The following is a 22,221-nucleotide window of genomic DNA, read 5'->3' on the forward strand; positions in this document are numbered from 1 at the left end:
TTCACATAGTACTTATGTTGGCCATTATTATTCACATAGTACTTATATTGGCCATTATTGTTCACATAATACTTATATTGGCCATTATTGTTCACATAGTACTTATGTTGGCCATTATTATTCACATAGTACTTATATTGGCCATTATTGTTCACATAATACTTATATTGGCCATTATTGTTCACATAGTACTTATGTTGGTCATTATTGTTCACATAGTACTTATATTAGCCATTATTATTCACATAGTACTTATATTGGCCATTATTGTTCACATAGTACTTATATTGGCCATTATTGTTCACATAGTACTTATGTTGGCCATTATTATTCACATAGTACTTATGCTGGCCATTATTGATCACATAATACTTATGTTGGCCATTATTGTTCACATAGTACTTATGTTGGCCATTATTATTCACATAGTGCTTATATTGGCCATTATTGATCATATAGTACTTATATTGGCCATTATTGTTCACATAGTACTTATATTGGCCATTATTGATCATATAGTCCTCATATTGGCCATTATTGATCACATAGTACTTATGTTGGTCATTATTGTTCACATAGTACTTATATTAGCCATTATTATTCACATAGTACTTATATTGACCATTATTGTTCACATAGTACTTATATTGGCCATTATTATTCACATAGTACTTATATTGGCCATTATTGTTCACATAGTACTTATGTTGGTCATTATTGTTCACATAGTACTTATGTTGGCCATTATTATTCACATAGTACTTATGCTGGCCATTATTGATCACATAATACTTATGTTGGCCATTATTGTTCACATAGTACTTATGTTGGCCGTTATTATTCACATAGTACTTATATTGGCCATTATTGATCACATAGTACTTATATTGGCCATTATTGTTCACATAGTACTTATATTGGCCATTATTGATCATATAGTCCTCGTATTGGCCATTATTGATCACATAGTACTTATGTTGGTCATTATTGTTCACATAGTACTTATATTAGCCATTATTATTCACATAGTACTTATATTGACCATTATTGATCATATAGTCCTCATATTGGCCATTATTGTTCACTTAGTACTTATGTTGGTCATTATTGTTCACATAGTACTTATATTAGCCATTATTATTCACATAGTACTTATATTGACCATTATTGTTCACATAGTACTTATATTGGCCATTATTGTTCACTTAGTACTTATGTTGGTCATTATTGTTCACATAGTACTTATGTTGCCCATTATTATTCACATAGTACTTATGCTGGCCATTATTGATCACATAGTACTTATGTTGACCATTATTGTTCACATAATACTTATGTTGGCCATTATTGTTCACATAGTACTTATGTTGGCCATTATTATTCACATAGTACTTATATTGGCCATTATTGATCACATAGTACTTATATTGGCCATTATTGTTCACATAGTACTTATATTGGCCATTATTGATCATATAGTCCTTATATTGGCCATTATTGATCACATAGTACTTATGTTGGTCATTATTGTTCACATAGTACTTATATTAGCCATTATTATTCACATAGTACTTATATTAGCCATTATTGTTCACATAGTACTTATGTTGGCCATTATTGTTCACATAGTACTTATGTTGGTCATTATTGTTCACATAGTACTTATGTTGGCCATTATTATTCACATAGTACTTATGCTGGCCATTATTATTCACATAGTACTTATATTGGCCATTATTGATCACATAGTACTTATATTGGCCATTATTGTTCACATAGTACTTATATTGGCCATTATTGATCATATAGTCCTTATATTGGCCATTATTGATCACATAGTACTTATGTAAACATTCATAATCTTCTAATTTCAATGTCCTTGTATAGTTGTAGTTGTGAATAATTGGCAATTTACAAATGGCATTCTTGATTTGCTTGGATGATATCAGTATAATATAGAGAGAACAACACTGACTGGTTTTACAGTTCTCAAACATAGCTATTCAGTAGTAGTAGTTGTAGAAATCAGACGTTGTAGACATGTAAAACAATACAAGTCAACACTAGCTTGCAATTACTGTTAAACACTCCCATTTTTACCTTGCCCATAATGATAATGAAATAGTGAGATATAGTGCTTACAATGTCTGTTGTCATTGTTAACACTATTTGTGGCCAGAGTAACTCTAGTAATTGTTTTTCCCAAACATTAAAATATTATCAACCAGTAATCTTTGTTCAAGTTTGGTCTAGCTGGCTCCTATGTTTGTGGAGATAGTGTTAAAAATGTGCCTCTAGTTTAAACCAGAAAAATTTGTAATCAATTGTCGCTGAGTGGAAATGTTACATCAACACAAGTGTAATTGAATGCAATTTGATACTGATAAGATTAGCTTAGATTGAAAATTGAAATCATGTATACTAAAAAAATGCATAAGTGCTTATTTTTATGAGAGGGAAATGTCTGTCCTTTATCTCATTATTTCTTGTAGTTGCAATAACTCAATTTTAGTGTGAATAACATGCATAATTTTTAAGACATATGTGAAAATTGGGCTTTAAAAAAATTGGGTATAAAATACGTGCAGAAATGAAAGCACTTTGAAACTATGAGAACCACATGTCAGTACTACATTCTTCCAATTAGATATCATCATAATCAAATATGTTTTCCTTATGTAGTGTCAATTATATTTTTGTCACTAAAATCATGGCTTGTATATTTTTCCCACCAAAATTTTGCTTAAATATATTGCTATACTATTTGGGAACTTTTATAGAGGGGGGGCAAGGGTTATTTTCGTTCAACGTAATTGCAATATTTTTTTGTTCGTACAATGTAAATAGAAAAAATAAATTCCGTAATTCTGTAATCACAGGCTAGACGTACAACGTAATCAATCAAATCTTTTTTTCGTACACTGTAAAAATGTGTCATTTTTCTTGTATGTACAAAAATTCACATCCAAATAAAAAAATCGTAAAGAATAATCCAGGGAAATTACATTTTAGAAACTGTAAAACGACAATTCACTACAAAATTGAATGTCAAGACGTAAAAGGCCCTCTAACCGAATGAAGAACATTACGAGGGTAATATGCGCATGCGTCTCTTCACACGGTGCAGCAATGGCGGAGAATTTGAGTCGGAGAGCTCTTCGGACAATTCAATGTTCCATTTGTTAACACTGTAAACTGTAAAAACGTCTTTTTTTTTCTTTGTAAATTGTGAAAAGCCCTTTTTATTTCCCGTAAAACCGTACCAGCTACCCCCCTTGCCTCCCCTCTTTATACAATTCATATAATATTTTAAAGGGACCTTTGGATTAATATGGAACATTTAATAGTATAGGTATATAATGTTATAATAATAACAACTTATTCACCATTTCAAACAGGCCCGTAGCCAGCACTTTTGAATAGAGGGTTCGAAAACAACAAAAATATATTTGACGTGAAACGTGTGAATTTTATAATATTCAAAAAGTTGTTGAGCTTTGTTACAGACATTTTTATATTCTCGGTTTTAAATTCAATTGGTTTACTTTGTGTTACGTTGATAAGTTATTTCACATAACATAACTATTTTACCATTTTGGATAAGGGGTCCTGAACCATTCCCCACCCACACACACCCACACCCTAGATCCACTACGGCAAAATGTTGTAAAAAAGACAAGACTGTACGTACTTTAGCATTATTGTCAAAGCATTTTAAGGTAGAAGCCTACTCACAAGTTTTTTCGCTCTTCACAAATGTTAGCACACATAAAAGTGACACGATTTCTTGTCAAAATCTGTCTACAATTATTCATTTTAGTATTAGTCAATTTTGTATTATGTAATTTTATTTCTGTACAAGGCCTCAGTTCATCGTACAAAATGTAATGATTAGAAAAGTGCATAGCACGTTTTAAAAACAATAAAACATCCATGTAAACATGTGGTACTAAGTTAAGCTGAATTCATATTCATCTCGTCGCTTGAAAACTTTTAAAAGATATTGACAAAAGATCTGCCCTGAGATCAATGACAATGGACATATAAAAACAAAGTGAATTTCATTTACTACCTTGATAAATTCAAACTTATCACTGCAAAAACTTAAAATTTATTGATCTAACTGTATTTTTGTGTATCTGTCTAATTTAACATTATGTTTATGGCCAAAGCAGCGAAAACTCGTCAGTATATATTTTAGTTTATAATTGCTTGCCAATGAATCTCCCAGGTTATAATACTACTTTGATTTTTCTGAAAGTACACAGCCTGGATGATTGTGAAATTGAGGCATGCCATTCTTGGCAACATTTTTTTATTCTTTGAGTAAATATTTCTAAAAACCGTTCAGTATCTCCAACTTGTTTTTCTAACCAGACAATGCCGAAACCATATTTGAATAGAAGATTTCTATGTGGGTTTCCCAAGTAAGTCTGCCGGTCTTGTCTAATCGTTTAAGCATGATATAACATGTTTTTGGGTTCCAGCTATTTTTACTTATATTTTTAACCAATATCAGATACAAGGCTTGAAATAACCACAGCATAATGGCAGCCTTCCACATTCGTCCAATATCGCTACATTGTTTGTACAGCTATTAACGCTAAGTAGATATCTACAAAATGTTGTCTGTACCCTCTCGATTTCCGATTTTTTGTACTCCCATATCGCTACCATAAGAAATAGTTGGCACAATGATTGCATCAAACAAATTAAATGCACTAACCAATGGCATACCACCAAGTTTCTTACAGTATGTACATTTTTTGGTTCACTGTACATCTGTTTTTAGAGGGCGGTACAATAATATGCATATAGTGGCAGTTTAGCAGCAGTCTCAATAGACTTCAATGACTGCATCTCCTTTTTATGAACCCATTAAAAATATAGTAAATTTTCTAGGACATCCAAAAAAACGTGTAAAAAATATGTTTTAAAAATATGATTCATCGCATAGTTTCAGTGCTGAAGCAACACTGTGTGTCAAATTGTTGGCTGCAAGAAGCTCTTCGACCTATACAACTCCTGATGATAAATCTTCGGCATTTTTTTAATGATATGTTCAACCCGTAGCTGTACACTATTGTTCAATAACATAGGCTACACGTACTAATGCAATAAGTTGACTACATTTGGCTGATACACTTATAACAAAACAGTATATATGCCATGGTTAACTTGAAGAATACAACACTAATGAACCAAACTAGGAAAGTAGAGTGTCGTGTTGTCGTGTCAAACCCGTTCGATCCCCACACTGTACTAACTGAGCGAACACTAGCACAAGACAAACGGCCCTATTCAGGACCACCACATCTTTCAGAGAGTGACTACCATTACATTATTGTACTAATGTACTAATGGCTGTCATGTTGCCAGTACACAGTTAAGTGAGCTCTGCAGTTGGTGTGATTTATCTGCCAAGGTGGTGACTTCATCATAAGTAAGAGTTATTCTATCTAAAGTTACATTGTTTTTTATGCTACGGAAGAATTTTTTAGGTTGTTAGATATGGAGATTAGTGAGAAAAGAGTGTCAAAACCTAAATTTGACCCAGCCTTTGTTTATGAGGACAGGATAGGATAGGATATTTTATTTGGAACGTACACAAAAACAATGCTTGAGTAAAGTCCAACGTAAGAAACATACAGTATCACAACTAAACTAAAATAATTTTAAAATCTGAAAAACAAAATTAGCTAAAATACTCCAAATATATTTGTCTACACTAGAGAAAACATTAATAAACCATTCTCCATTTGGTAATGTTTGATAGTCAGGTGAGTATTTGAACAATGTATAGAGGAATTTTTTTTCTGTGTTCTGAAAAACTGTCACAATGAAAAAAGTAATGTTTTTCATCACCCACATCATTAGAGTCACATTTGTTACATACCCTGTCAATTTTATTTATTCCCCTGTGACTGCATATTTCAATTGGCAAGAAGTGGGCTGAAATACGAAATTTGGTTAATGCTACTCTGTGTTTTTTGTTTTTTATATCATCCAAGTATTTTTCAAATTTATAATTATTTTTGAATGTTTTATAAGTACTTAGTTTATTATGACCAGTTTTGTTCAACTGACTTTCCACATTTGTTGAGTAAATTTGGTTTAACCTTTCTTTAAACAGATTGCAAAAATTTGTCTGATTAGTATCCGTGTTTGTCATATTTGTAATTTGTAGAAGTTTTTGGACAAATTTATACCAGGGATCATATTTAAACCCACTACTTTCTTTAAAAGCAGCTTCGATAATTATGTTGTTTCTTTTCTTACATAACAACCGTTGATAAAATTTTATAACAGTAATACAAACATCAATCACAAGTGGGAAACGACCTAGTTCACCTCTACAAGCAATATTCGATGCCTTCCTATGTACTCCCAAAACTCTCTTACAAAACTTTATATGAAGTTTTTCTGGTAATATTTTGTCAGAGAATAGCTTTGATACAAAAACAGTATTATCAATCTCTGATTTGCTATTGCCAGTTCCACTAAATAGATTAGTCAGAAAACTACCCCAAACTTCTGACCCATAAAGAATAACTGGTTTAATAACAGAATCAGCTTACAGGCTAGACTCACTGAATGGCATTCATTTGAATTCCAAAGCATTTTAAATGATGCTTTGTGAGCTTTTTTCATACAACCTTGCTGTGGCTGCACTAAATTTCCCATTTGATTGGAAAGTGATGCCAAGGTAGTTATAAAAATTCACACATTCGAGTTGTGTTCCATTAATGTAGAATTGAAGTTTGTCTTCAAGGTTTTTACCAGTGCTGTTAAAAACTATAATTTTAGATTTGTTTATGTTAACCTTTAATTTCCATTTCTGGCAGTAATTTTGAATGGCATCAATGCCCTTCTGTAGACCATCATGACTAGTAGATAGCAACAGAAGATCATCTGCATATAAATACAGTTAAATTTCACACCATTCAGGTCCACTGGGTCAAAATTGTTAACTACATCACAAATACCATTGACATAAATATTAAACAACTGGGGACTTAAGTTGCAGCCTTGCTTCACACCTCTATTAGAATCAAAGTATGGTGTAATTCCCCTATTCATTTTTATGCTATAGTGTGTATTTTTATAGATTGACTTAATCGAATTATAGAAGTTCCCCCCCAATGCCTAAATGCAGAAGTTTATATAGTAAGCCCTCACGCCAAACCGAGTCAAAGGCTTTGGAGAAGTCAATAAAGCATGAAAATAAATAGTTTTCTGTTTTTTTACGTTTGTTGTTTACATATTTTGTAATCAAGGATCTCAAAATATAGATGTTATCAGTTGTCCTATGATTTTTCTTAAAGCCAAACTGGTTATCTCTGTTTTGATTGTTTTCATGGAGATAGCTAGTTAACCTGCTGTTTAATATCATGGTATAAAGTTTGGATAAACAGCTGGAGATGGCAATGCCTCTATAATTATTGCAATCCGCTGGGTCTCCTGATTTAAAAATAGGGATAATTAAACTGCAGTTCCATAATGCAGGAAATTTGCCTGACTTTAAAGCTAAACAAAATAATTTGGCAACTGAATTAATGAGATATGGTGCACCATATTTTAACATTTCATTTGAAATCATGTCATTACCTGAGGTTTTACCTAATTTAAGTAATTTAATATGCTGTTTTACTTCATCACTTGAGATTTCATAATCAAGATTAATTTTATTTACATTCTCCCTCTCCAGTTTACTAACACTATTCCTAACTGTATGGGTAAAACTACTCTCATCAACATTAGATTCACTGTTTAGACTTTTAAAGTGATCTAACCAATCGTTTACATTAATGTTGTCACTGTTACTATTTATTTTGTCAACATTTCCAAGTTCCTCTAACAGTTTCCAGAATAATTTAGGATTTGTTTGTTTAAGTGCCATACATAATTTTGTCACACAGCTTATCTTTATATTCTCTTTTTTTAATTTTAATTAATTTTTTGTACTTTTTGTTGATGCTGTATCTTTCCTGTCTAATAAGGTTATCTCTTGGAAATTTGTCAAGTAAGCGTGAGCAATGAATTATTTTTTTACGCATTGAGGTAACAGCGTTATCAAACCATTTTTTATTTTGGGGTTTATTATTCTTTTCCTTTACCCTGGGATGAATTAGCTTTAATGAACTTTGTGCTGCACTGGTTATAATATCATTAAAATGACTAACAGCTTCATCTATGTTTTCATAATCATGAGACTGGAAGGCATCAATTTTCTTTTTCACAGTGTTATTTGAGATAGCTTTGACAAAATTTTCACGCCCATTTTCATCCCAGATAAATTTGCCTGGTAATGGGGAAATGTTGCTATAAGTATTTTTAAAGTCATGATTGAAGTTTGCAGTGAGAGACAAGGAGATAGGACAGTGGTCTGAAAGGTGGTTAAGTGGCCAAACTTTGAAATACTGTACATCTCTAAATATGGAACTGCTAATTACTCCATAATCAACAAGACTACTCCCCCCATATTGGTGACTAGTAAATTTTCCCAAGGAGTCACCTGGAACTCTCCCATTCAAAATGAGACAGTTACTATTACGACATAACTCTACCATTGCTTTACCATAGCTGTTTATATGGTTGTCCATATTGTTCCTTTTATACACATCATCTATGGGAAAATGGTCTGGTAATGGTAAGTTATTATCACTATCATTACAAATGAAGTCCTACAGCAAGCCACTCCTTGCATTCAGGTCACCCATTAACACAATATCTCCAACTTTGTTAAATTTAGCAATATCCTTTTCTAAAATATCATAAATGTCAAGACCCGAGGTTGTAGATGTGTTATAAACACTTGACCCCTCTGGGGAAATATAACAAAAACAGGCATACAAGTCATTTTTTAGCCCAAAAATTTTTTGCATTTTTATCCATAAGAAATCGCTATGAGAACTGTTAATTTTGGTGATTCCTTTTTGGAGTTCTGATTTAAAGATAGCTACAACTCCACCTGAATTTCTACCTCTACATCTACGCTTTAATCTATCACTACGGAAAAAGTTAAATCCTGGGAAATCTATTCTACAATCCTTATCTAACCATGATTCAACGAATCCTATACAGTCATGTCCTTTAATCAAATTTAGTAACAGTGAGTCACTTAATTTTCCCCCCAGTCCATGGATGTTCCATGAAGTAATCTTTAGGTTTTGCATTAAGTGTTAATATGAATGGTTTATCTCCTCCAGGTAACGGTTATTTCTTTGCCAAAGTGGTGATTGACCATTGAAATTTCCCCTTCCATGTGAATGCTGCTGGTACTGTTGTTGGTTTTGCTGTGGTGAATACATGTGTTGTTGATACCCTTGTTGTTGATAATGATTTGGGTATTGCTGTGGCAGCAAGTACTGCTGATCTTGCCAACTTGTAGTATTATTGCACATCTTTGCATTGTAGCCGAAATCAAAATTATCATATTTGTTGTAGTATGATTGGCTATTCCTTTTGTTGAATCCTCTTGGTTGTCTGTAGTAAGATCTGGCAGTATTCTGTTGAGGCTTTACTTGTACACGTCTGTTGTGATATCTTGAATAATTGTTTCTTTTTATGGAAACAGATTTCAGCTTGCTGATATAATTTGCGGCAAGAACACTTGCACCACCATGATGTAGATGGATACCATCTCTGGCATATAGATTCCGAGCATTTGTTAATTTATGATGATAAAGGAATTGCACTTTGTTTTCCTGTTCGCAATAAGATTCTATCTGACTGTTAATCATATGTATATGCTCATTCACTACATGGTCTTTATTACGTGGTAGTATAGAGGACACAACAATTAATGCATTTGAATGCATTGCCTTTGCCTTAACAATAAGTTCTTTTAAATCAGCAACATCAACCTCTACATTATTGTGTACTACATCGTTGCTACCTTCACATATGATAACTGATGAAGATTTCTCTGATTTTGATTGCTCCAAGGCTTTGTGAGCATCTCTTATGTATACAGCCCGATATTTGATGGCATGTTTAGTTAAGATAAGTCTTTCTGGTACAACATCTTTAATTAATGAATTTCCAACCAAAATTATGTTGGTAACAATTTCTTGTTTTTCTGGTTTCTTGCCATTATCATTGTGTTCATCTGGTTTATTGTCAGGTGGACTATTTTCATTTTGACTACCATCATTTGTATTTGTTTCATCTTCTTCCTTATGGGTAATATCTGTGCCCAGTACGTCATATTTATTTTCTAGTGGCAGGGATGGAACTAAATCGGCTTTCCTTTGTTTAAAGACATGAGTAGCCAGCTGATAATGAGAATCTTTGTCAGATTTTTTGACATTGTTAATAATGTCATTAAAATCCTGTTTAACTGCAATAAGTTCAGCAGCCGTGACTTCATATTTCTCTTTTAGACAGTATACATGCAGAGATTGGTGTGAGAGATAAGAAGCAGAAGTCTTAAACAAGCAGTACTGGAAACATTCCTATGAAAAGTATACCTGCCAATGAAGAAATATTTACTGATCGTAAGACAGAAAATAGTGAGCTTGTTCCTTGTAATATAAAATTCAAAACTATGCATGAAAGATTGTTACTGTGGGTTAAAGCATTGGAACTGAAATATGATACAGGATATAAAAAAGTCAATGCAGTAACTGTACAATGGGAACATAGTTTATCTGAAAGTGGACTAGTTAGAATTATTATACTGGACAATAAATCATCAAATCCAAGTGATAACCAAGTTCTGAAGATGTCATTATATAAGAGTGGAGGAGTTTTGATTCAATCAAAGGCCTTCAAGAAATGGGGTCAAACAGACTTTTATGATTTGAAGTCAAAAGTTAATGAGTTAAACAAAGGGAAGACAAGACAGTGGATGTTTATGAGAACAAAGACCCTGAGTCTGTTTTGCCAGAAATCAACAATCATACATAATTTAAACCGATGGAAGATGGATCATCAACTACAACACCAGAAAAGGAAGTATTTCACAAGTTACTTAACTCCGCTGTGTGTAATTCTCCAGTCTTTCAGAAATCACCATCTTTGACCAAGGTCATGTGTTAACACATTACAAACATTCCCATGTGTCACACGCAACGTAATATTACCGTAATTGGTATAGTACAGGTGTGATGGTTCAAATGGCAACAGTAACAGAAGACTTCCCTGGCGGCGATGATAAAATATGAACACGGAGCCAACAGATGAGGTTTCAACTGGTACTGGTATTATTATACTCTGCAAACATCAAGTACAATAACGCGGTAAAACTCCACTACTCCAATGACTAGATACTTAAACTCCAATACAATTCAACGAGATCTCCGATCTCATCTCAGTGCTGAACAACTCCCATATATATACCCACACTGTCTATAAATAGACCATTACATCAGCATACATTATGAGTCTGGAATTTACTACAAATTTCTAGAATGTTCCATTACCTTCTATTGCCTCCTACAGTGTTCTATTACCTATTCAACCAGTTTCTAAAAATTCCACCCAGACACAGTACGGTTCTAGAACATTCTCAGTCACACGGAAGTGGTAAACAAGTTGTATGCGACATACCTCCCCTCTCAAGAATATTATAACATATAATATTACATGACTAGCAACGACGTCAATAATACGAATACGATAACAATTTCAAATAAAACAACAATACAATATATCAAATCGAACTGAGTACATAAATTCGAAAATCACATACAGTAGAATATAATAAAATATGAAATACAGTCATAAACGAATAACATTCTACTATACTGTTCAAAGTTCCTCAGTCCATCAATCTACTCAGGTAGTCCGCTACCACATTGTCCCGTCCAGGAATATCCTCAACACGATAATTATATCCTTGCAGAGTCATCGCCCATCTCATCACTCGGTCATTTGCAAACTTGGCTTTATCCAGGTAAGACAATGGTTTATGATCCGTCTGCAAAATGAACTCCACACCGGCTAAATATAGGCGAAATTTATTCACGCCCCATACAATTACTAAACATTCATTTTCTACAGTTGAATATTTCTTTTCTGCATCGGATAACTTCTTACTTGCATACGCAACTGGAAGAGCTTCTCACCATGATTCTGCACAAGTACTGCTCCAATTCCCATCTGAGACACGTCCGTCCGCAACACAAATGGTTTCTGTGGGTCTGGCAACTTCAAAATTGGTTTGCCCAATAAGTATTCCCGCAAAGTGTTATATGCTTTCTCCTGGGCCTCTCTCCATACAACTTTGTTGGGTTATCCTTCTGAGTAGATCACTCAGGGGTGCTGCAATAGTTGCAAATAAGGGGATGTGGTCTCTGTAGTAATTGACCAGCCCAAAGTATGATCGGACACCTTTTTTGGTCGCTGGTCTTTGCGTTTCTCGAATTTTTTCCATGTTGTCGTGACTCGGACTCACGCAATTGTGTCCAATTTCATGACCCAGGAATTCTACTGATATTGCACCCAGAACACACTTGGATGGTCTAGCTGTTATGTCCGCTGCCCTTAGTCTTCGTAACAACTCAGATAATACTTGAACAAGCTCATCCCAGCAGCTTGAATAAACTATCAGGTCATCTATATAGCTTCCAACCCACTCCATACCTGACAATAATTTCCTGATTCCCCGCACCAGAGTAGCTCCTGAATTCTTCATTCCAAATGGCATACTTAAAAATTCATAAGTTCCATCGGGAGTAACAAATGCTGTCTTTGGTATATCTTCTTCAGCTACTGGTATCTGCCAATAACCCTTACTTAAATCAATTTTTGACAGGAACTTACTATTATGTAGCCTCTGAAATATATCCCCTGTTGTTACCATTGGCTCAGGGTCGGTTACAGTGACCTTATTTAATTTTTGATAGTCTACACATATGGACATATGCGATTCGATCCATCTTTCTTCTTTACAATCACCGCTGGTGACGCATAGGGTGATGTGGACTTCCTGATTACTCCCATTTTTAACATATCTTCAATATCTTGCCTAAGGTTCTCTCTTATTGCATATGGTAGTGGGTATGGCTTAGATCGTATTGGTGTATCATTTGTCAGGTCAATCTTATGACTGATTATCTTGGTCTTTCCTGGCAAGTCAGTAAACACCTTATCATAGGTATTGACTAAACCCACCAGTTCTTTCCTCTGGTGTTCTGTCAGGTCTGTACCCATTTGAACATCTTTACCTGACTCCTTAGGTTTACAAGTTCCTAACTTTAGAAGATCATCTTCGTCTACAGCATTCTCTTCATCTGACTCATTGCACCCCGCTGTAGCTGCGTGCACAGCATTCATCAAGTCTATGGCTGTATTTGGTGAGTAACTTGTCCCACTTCCATCTGGTTGAGGTGACGTCTCCCGCTCAACATACAACTTTAACATATTTACATGATACGTCTTCACTTTGTCACCTACCCTCACTCGATAATCGTTTTCGCCTATTACCTGCTCCACCACATAAGGACCCTTCCACTGCATCAATAGCTTGTTGTTGTCAGTTGGCAGCAAAATTAACACATTATCTCCTTCTTTAAGCACTTGCTTCTTTGTTTTACGATCATAGTAACACTTGTATCGGTTATGTGCTTTTTGTAATTCCTCTCGAGCAATCTCTAAAGTCTGTTCTAACCGATCTCTCAACTCAAACACATACTGGTAACTATTAACTATCTCAGGAGTATCGCTCTCTTCGGTCCATAACTCTTTAAGGATCTTCATTGGGCCTCTAACCGTTCGACCATATAACAGCTCAAATGGGGAAAAACCAGTTGTCTCCTGTGGTACCTCTCTATATGCGAAGAGTAAAGCACTAATATATCGATGCCATTGCCTTGGTTGTTCATGGCACAACCACTTCAACATCTTCTTCAAAGTACCATTAAACTATCATGGGCAATCTCCATAACACAAGTCCTCAACAGTTTCGGCACAACCACTTGACGTACCGTCTTGCCTCCTGGAACTGAACAATCCCGATACACACGATACAGCAAGCCTCCATATACCTGGAACTTGGTTGTATGGTGCCCTCTCACTTCTGGTTCTCTCTTATTATAATATTTCTTCAACGATGTGTCTGCTTGCTGCATCTCGATTAATTTGTTTTTTGTTACATGTGTGACGAGCTGTTTGGGACACCCCTTTAATTTTATTTATTATTATTTATACAATACCAAAATGCAAGGAATGAGCGTACCGCAACGGGACAGAATAATTCCCTGTACACTCATATAGAACAGAGTAGTCCACCCCTGTTCTATTTTCGATCCGCCTGCAACGCTATGCGGCCGGAGGTGTTTGACCTGAGTCACGTGGTCAGGGAAATCCCCTACTTGGGCCTCTTCCTGCTCGACGGCGTGAAACTCAGGTTGGTGTTACACTATGACCGTTCAGAAACTGCTTTATTTTCGCTTTTATTATTTGCATCTGTAATTCAGCCTTTCAGTATTTGTACAGTATGTTTTTAGGAATTGATTTGACGAGATTGTAGTTATTTCTGTTCAGTTTCTATCATTTGATCGTTATTTTTAGAAGTCATGATGCCATCGCCGCTACATGCTACACGCAGTACTGTGTTATCAATGAAGCTGTCGAACGATAACTTTCATAGACATTGAACTTTATTTGCTTCGATATACTCGCTTTTTATGCTGTTTTGATCATGTTTTCAGTACCAGTTATATTCGATTCAATGTCACTTGTTACTCAACTCGGGATGTAACTTTTGCTATAGTGCAGGTTACTATGTAATGAACGTGATTGTGTGAAATCGTGGGCCGACGTTATCAGTGGTTGCTATGACGATGCACATTCAACTCTTACAACCAGCGTGTTATCGATGCTTATTTTTGCTTTTGTTTTTATTTCATGTGAACCCATTGTGTATTGCTCTTCCTGCTCGACGGCGTGAAACTCAGTCAATAAAAGTTATACGTAAGCACAACCTGGATCTAGAATCTATTATTTTTGCTGACACTCCCCATTTATGTCGGAAATCCGTGTCACATCTTTTGGTGCCGAGACCAGGATCTAGGATTATTTGTGCAGGACAGGCGGAGCCAGTTCGACTTTGTATGAAGTTCAACTGTAATGTTATTGGAGCCAGTGTGTGGTAAACTGTTGTAGTATTCTTCATTACATGTGACTGACTGTATGGTATCATCATGGAAAATGGAAACCCACACGATTTGCTAACTATGGATGGTCCAGTACCAATGGGTGAACAATATACTCCACCACCTACTGGCAGCATACCCACAGCGACCCCGGTGCACTATAATACACACCAGAGGTATGCACAGCAACAATATCAGAGCCAGCCACCCATTCCATACAACATGTCAGATTGTTTACCAGTGGCAACATCGACACCATACCACCCGGGCAATCAAAGCACAGGACAGTATTTGCAACCACCTTTAATTCCAGTACCACAATTTAGTCAACCTGTAGTGTTAAACCCACGGGTTGAACCACATTATAACATTACGTCATCACATCAAGTTCGTAATGTCCCTGTTTTTAATGGTCAGCTTGATGGTAAAATACTCATAGAGGACTGGATAAGAGATATACAATACCTGATGGATGCTGGAGCTATGCCTGAAAAGGTAAAATTTTCAACAATAGTGCGACATTTGAGTGGGGAAGCCCGCAAACTGGTGCTGAATATGCCCAAAGAGCAACAGAGACCACAGAATGCACTGGATGAACTGAAGGCGGAATATGGTGATGGGTTACTTTCACTTGACCCAATGGCTGATTTCTATGAGAGAAGACAGAAGTCTGGTGAGTCTGCTTCAACTTATGCAATCATGTTAGAGGACATTATGAGAACCATCGAAGAAACACAAAATTGTGGAAACCCCTTCCCTGACAGGGATTACAAATTGACCCAACAGTTCATGAAGGGCATAAATGATACTGACCTCTACAATAGACTAGCACCAATGGAGCCGAGGCGAATGACATTCCATAGATTACAACAGGAACTCAGACAAATAGCCAGAGAGAAGAGAGCCATACCTGCTGCATCGAAAGTTAAGAAATCACAGAGTCAACCGCAAAAGTCTAAAGATAGTCATTACACAGACAGCAGTGCTGCTGCAGGTTCAACTACCCATGATCTTGCAGAGGTTACATCATTACTACATAAAATAGTCCTGACTCAGGAGCAGCAATCCAGTCGGCTAGATAGGTTAGAATCAAAAGGTCAGTCTGCGTCTGACAAAGTAGACAAACCAGTTCAAAGCACTCAGTCATATAGTTCTGAGATAATTTGCTTTCGATGTAAACAACCCGGTCACATTGCTATTGGATGTCGTAATACACCACAGGATGGTGGGGCAGCAGGGAAAGGAAACAGGCCTTTAAACGAGTAAAGCCTGTGGAAAAGGGACTATCCACAGGTGACAGTGCTAAATGTCCCCCAGTTCAAGTTAACAGAAATTCCAGCTGGAGTGCAGAGACAGTGCAACAAGTTGTTGGACCTTTAAATGAGGCAGAGGTCAAAATTAATGGCAAAATATGCCGTGCATTGATTGATTCTGGTTCTCAGGTTACCACTGTGACAGATGAATTCTGTCAAGCACACCAACAGCTTAGAAGCCTGGAATGTGAACCGTCTGACGTGGAGATTGAAGGAGCTGGTGGATCGGATGTGCCTCATTATGGAGTTATTTATGTTGATTTGATGTTTCTTGGGCAACAATATCTCCATGTGCCTACCTTTGTTGTCCCTGTGACTGAGTACCGCAAGGATGTTCCCTTGTTAATAGGAACAAATGTGATTCGTAGAAGTCAGAATGCATTGAGAGCTGTGTATGGTAAATGTTATGAGAGTGTTGTACGTAAGAAGTCGAAGGTGTGGTACAACACATATCAGACTTTACAGAAAACTGAGCTTGGAGGTAAGACTGGTTGTATTGGGCCAGCCAGAAGTGTTGGACGTGGCCATATGGAAATACCTCCAGGGCAAGAGGCTCATGTATTGTGCACAGTACCAAGAGGCCCAAAGGGGAAGTCGTATACTGCGCTGGTAGAGAACCCTATAGATAGTCAGTTACCCCATGGACTAGTGGTTGGCCGAATGTTAGTTAATGTAGATAGTGGTTTGATTAAGGTTAGAGTAAATAACCTAAATCAGCGACCAGTGACCATCCGGCCTAGAGTCCATGTTGCAGATCTACATGCAGTTAGTATGGTTCAGGACTTCCCAGGCACCCCAGAAGAATCTGAGAATGATTTTACCGAAAGGGGTAGTACAGTGGAACAGAAAAATGCACACCATGGTTCAGGTCATGAATATGGTAGATCACATAGACATGTTAAGTCAGCTGCTTGTCGTAGTTCAAATAACACAGAAGCCAATCTACCTGACGTTGACTTGAGTCAGTCAGCAGTGAGTAATGGGGATGAGTTGGACCAGCTAAAGGAGTTACTGAGAAAGAACAATGATGTGTTCTCACAGCATGCCCTTGATTATGGTAAAACCTCAACAATCCAACATGAGATTCCATTAGTTGATGACCACCCATTCCGTCTACCCCCTAGACGGATACCACCATCTCAATATCAGGAAGTGAAGAAACACCTGGAAGACATGCAGTCTGCTGGCATTATCCGTCCAAGTAAGAGTCCATATGCCTCTCCGATAGTGATTGTTCGAAAAAAGGATGGAACACCGCGAATTTGTATTGATTATAGGCAGCTAAATCTCCGCTCAATACGAGATGCATTTCCACTCCCTCGCATTGACGATGCATTGGAATCTCTTGGTCAAGCACAATATTTTTCAACACTTGACCTTACTGCTGGCTATTGGCAGGTGGAGATAGCGGAGAAAGATAGAGCAAAGACAGCATTTACTACCCCAATGGGTTTGTTTGAGGCAAATAGAATGCCCTTTGGCCTCCAAAATGCTCCAGCTACATTTGAGCGCCTTATGATGACATGCTTTGGTGACCAAAACTTCAGTACTTTGTTGATCTACCTTGACGACATAATCATTTTTTCAAGAACAGTTGAGGAACATGTAGATAGGTTACAAATGGTGTTCAATCGGTTACGTGAACATGGGTTGAAACTTAAACCTCAGAAGTGCCATCTGCTGCAAGAGAGAGTGCATTATTTAGGTCATGTTGTTTCCCGCCATGGTGTATCAACTGACCCAGAGAAGACTGACAAAGTCAGGTCTTGGAAGACACCAGCAGACAGAAAGGAAGTGCTTCAGTTCCTTGGGTTCGCAGGGTATTATAGGAGGTTTGTCAAGGGATATTCAAAGTTGGCAGCACCTTTGTTTCGGTTGACTTCAGGAGACCCAAGGAAGAAGAAGAAGGGTAGTAAACAGCCAAAGAGTATCCCAACCGCTTTTGTATGGTCTGAAAAATGTGATAGTAGCTTCAGACAAATCAAGGAGAAGTTGACTACTGCCCCAGTGCTTGGTTACCCCGACTTTAGTAAACCCTTTATTTTACAGGTCGATGCTTCAGGAGAAGGTTTGGGGGCAGTACTAGCACAAGTACAGGAAGGGAGAGAGAGAGTAATAGCTTATGCCAGCAGAGGTCTGGCACCCGCTGAAACCAGGTATACAGCCCATAAACTGGAATTTCTATGCCTAAAGTGGGCAGTCACAGATAAGTTCAGGGAACATCTATATGGCAACACCTTCACTGTTTTAACGGACAATAACCCGCTCGTCTATGTTCAGACAACGGCAAAGTTAGACGCAACAGGGCAACGATGGGTGTCGCAGCTTGCATTATTTGACTTTGACATCAAATACAGACCTGGAAAAAATAATGCAAACGCCGATGGACTCTCGCGAATGCCACAGAGTGAAGTCGCAGACACTTTTCGTGGAGTTTGTGGTATGCACAAACATATTGAGCTACCTACAAAGAGCGCAGAGTATGATATTACTTCTAATGATGGGACGAACACATTACCTGTCATGACCCCTGTGGAGTTAGAATTAAATCAACTGGAAGATGTTGAGGTCGCCCCTGCACTTTCCTACAGAAAACTACAGAGAAAGCCAAATAGGAAACAGATAGACAGTTTGAACAGTAGGGCTAAGATGATCGTGAGACAATGGGATAAGCTTTGTGTGAGAGAAGGTGTACTTTACCGTGTGGTGAATTCGTCTAATTTAGACCCAGTCTACCAATTGGTCCTGCCAGTTAAACTGCGTAGATCTATCTTTGAAGCTCTCCATGACCATATGGGACACCTTGGTTTTGAGAGGACACTGGACCTTATTCGTAGTAGGTTTTATTGGCCACAGATGTACACACAAGTGAAAGTGTGGTGTGAGGAATGTAAACGATGTTGTTTGCGCAAGGCTGCACCAGCGGCAGACAGAGCACCACTTGTGAGTATTCGTACTTCTGCGCCCTTGGAGCTGGTATGTATGGACTTTCTAACTTTAGAGCCATCTAAAGGCGGCATCGAGAATGTACTGGTTCTTACCGATCATTTTTCGAGATATGCACAGGCCTACTCAACACCAGATCAGAAAGCTAAAACAGTGGCCAAAATACTGTGGAAATACTTCTTTTCTCAATATGGATTCCCCAAGAGACTACACTCAGATCAAGGTAGAAATTTCGAAAGCGCAGTCGTCAAGGAGCTTTGTGAGATGGCTGGGATGTCCAAAACCCATACCACACCTTATCATCCAGAAGGGAATGGCATGACCGAAAGATACAATCAAACTCTCATGAATATGCTAGGCACCTTGGATCAATCACAGAAAGCAGATTGGAAGGAGTATCTTGAAGCAATGACTCATGCATACAACTGCACTCGTCACGATTCAACAGGTTACTCTCCGCATTATTTAATGTATGGTCGTCACCCAAACCTTCCCGTAGACCTGATTTTCCACACTGACAAAGCTAACAGCCAATCTAGTGTGGGTGTAGATCCATCAGATTATGTCAAATCTCTGCGAGAAAGACTAAAAATCGCCTACAAAACAGCAACAGAACATGCAGATAAGGCTAGGGATCGTCAGAAAACCAGATACGACAAGAAAGCTAAGGCTATACCATTCAATACAGGAGACCGTGTGCTAGCTAAACTAAAACAAACTGGCAAGCATAAGCTTGGTGACAAATGGGAATCTGAACCATATTTAATAGTCAAACAACTGGAACCAGACTCGCCTGTATATGTTGTACGGTCAGAAACTAGTTGCAAGGAGCGAACCCTACATCGCAATATGCTTAAAATTTGTACATTCCTACCTAGTAATCTAGATATTCCACATAAACAACAAAAGGAAACAACCTGCCAAGAATCAACTCCAGACATAGATGATCTGAGTGATAACGAAGATGAACCTAATGGAGATGTTGTTGAATTCTCTGTTAGCCAGACACCACTAACATCCATTCAAACAGATATAACCCCACACTTCTCTGTAACAGAAACTACCTCAACATTGAACAATGTCATTCAACATCAGCCAAACCCAACTATACAAGCTGAGCCACTAATTGTCACAGGTAGCCCAACTGCTTTAACAGAGCAACCATCATGCTCACCCACAGGAACACAAATAAATGTGACAGAATCTTTACACATTCCAAGAGAAGTTTCCACTAACTCAACTCAAGATCTCTCACGTACACTAGCAAGTAATACATCATGCCAGAACTCTGAATCAACCTCAGAACCAATTCAACGTTATCCACAGCGAGTTAGACAACCACCTGCGAGATTTGCAGACTACCTCATGTCAATGTTCACAAAATCAAAGGAAGAAGCTAAAGTGCAAAGTGTTTAGCCTTGGGATTAGTTAAACGCCGAGGACGTCGTTTCGACAAACAGAGGGAGGATGTGACGAGCTGTTTGGGACACCCCTTTAATTTTATTTATTATTATTTATACAATACCAAAATGCAAGGAATGAGCGTACCGCAACGGGACAGAATAATTCCCTGTACACTCATATAGAACAGAGTAGTCCACCCCTGTTCTATTTTCGATCCGCCTGCAACGCTATGCGGCCGGAGGTGTTTGACCTGAGTCACGTGGTCAGGGAAATCCCCTACTTGGGCCTCTTCCTGCTCGACGGCGTGAAACTCAGGTTGGTGTTACACTATGACCGTTCAGAAACTGCTTTATTTTCGCTTTTATTATTTGCATCTGTAATTCAGCCTTTCAGTATTTGTACAGTATGTTTTTAGGAATTGATTTGACGAGATTGTAGTTATTTCTGTTCAGTTTCTATCATTTGATCGTTATTTTTAGAAGTCATGATGCCATCGCCGCTACATGCTACACGCAGTACTGTGTTATCAATGAAGCTGTCGAACGATAACTTTCATAGACATTGAACTTTATTTGCTTCGATATACTCGCTTTTTATGCTGTTTTGATCATGTTTTCAGTACCAGTTATATTCGATTCAATGTCACTTGTTACTCAACTCGGGATGTAACTTTTGCTATAGTGCAGGTTACTATGTAATGAACGTGATTGTGTGAAATCGTGGGCCGACGTTATCAGTGGTTGCTATGACGATGCACATTCAACTCTTACAACCAGCGTGTTATCGATGCTTATTTTTGCTTTTGTTTTTATTTCATGTGAACCCATTGTGTATTGCTCTTCCTGCTCGACGGCGTGAAACTCAGTCAATAAAAGTTATACGTAAGCACAACCTGGATCTAGAATCTATTATTTTTGCTGACACTCCCCATTTATGTCGGAAATCCGTGTCACACATGTGCTCCAGTCTTTACATCACACACTTTGAGCGGCTTCAGCTTACCAGATTACTTTGCTTGTGCTCTGGTTGTTACTGCTCCACTCACATTCCACACTGGATCCGGGTCATCTGGTGGTCTTGCTCCGGGCAAATTCCCAACAATTAACTCATAGATTGGGTCCTGCACACATAATGCTTCAACCGTGCCTCTCAAATATGGCGTATTAATTTCCACCATGGCGACTGGAACCCTTCTTACAGTACGATCAACCATCAATATATGACCCATCTTTTTTGTATACTGGTCACCTGGTACCAAGCTCTTCTTGACTATAATGCCATTACACCCAGTGTCTCTCAACATGGTCACAACTGTGTCACCAACCTTCCCTTGACCCACAGGCAAAGTCCTGTCCTCCACAACGCCACTCCGTTCTATACATGCACCATTCACAACCTTTAACTGCTCCCCCGATGCTAACAACAAATGGTCCTTCTCAATCATTTTAGGCACATCA

Source organism: Saccoglossus kowalevskii, chromosome 1, assembly GCF_978046115.1.
Source record: "Saccoglossus kowalevskii chromosome 1, keSacKowa6.1, whole genome shotgun sequence".
NCBI classification, from domain to species: domain Eukaryota; kingdom Metazoa; phylum Hemichordata; class Enteropneusta; family Harrimaniidae; genus Saccoglossus; species Saccoglossus kowalevskii.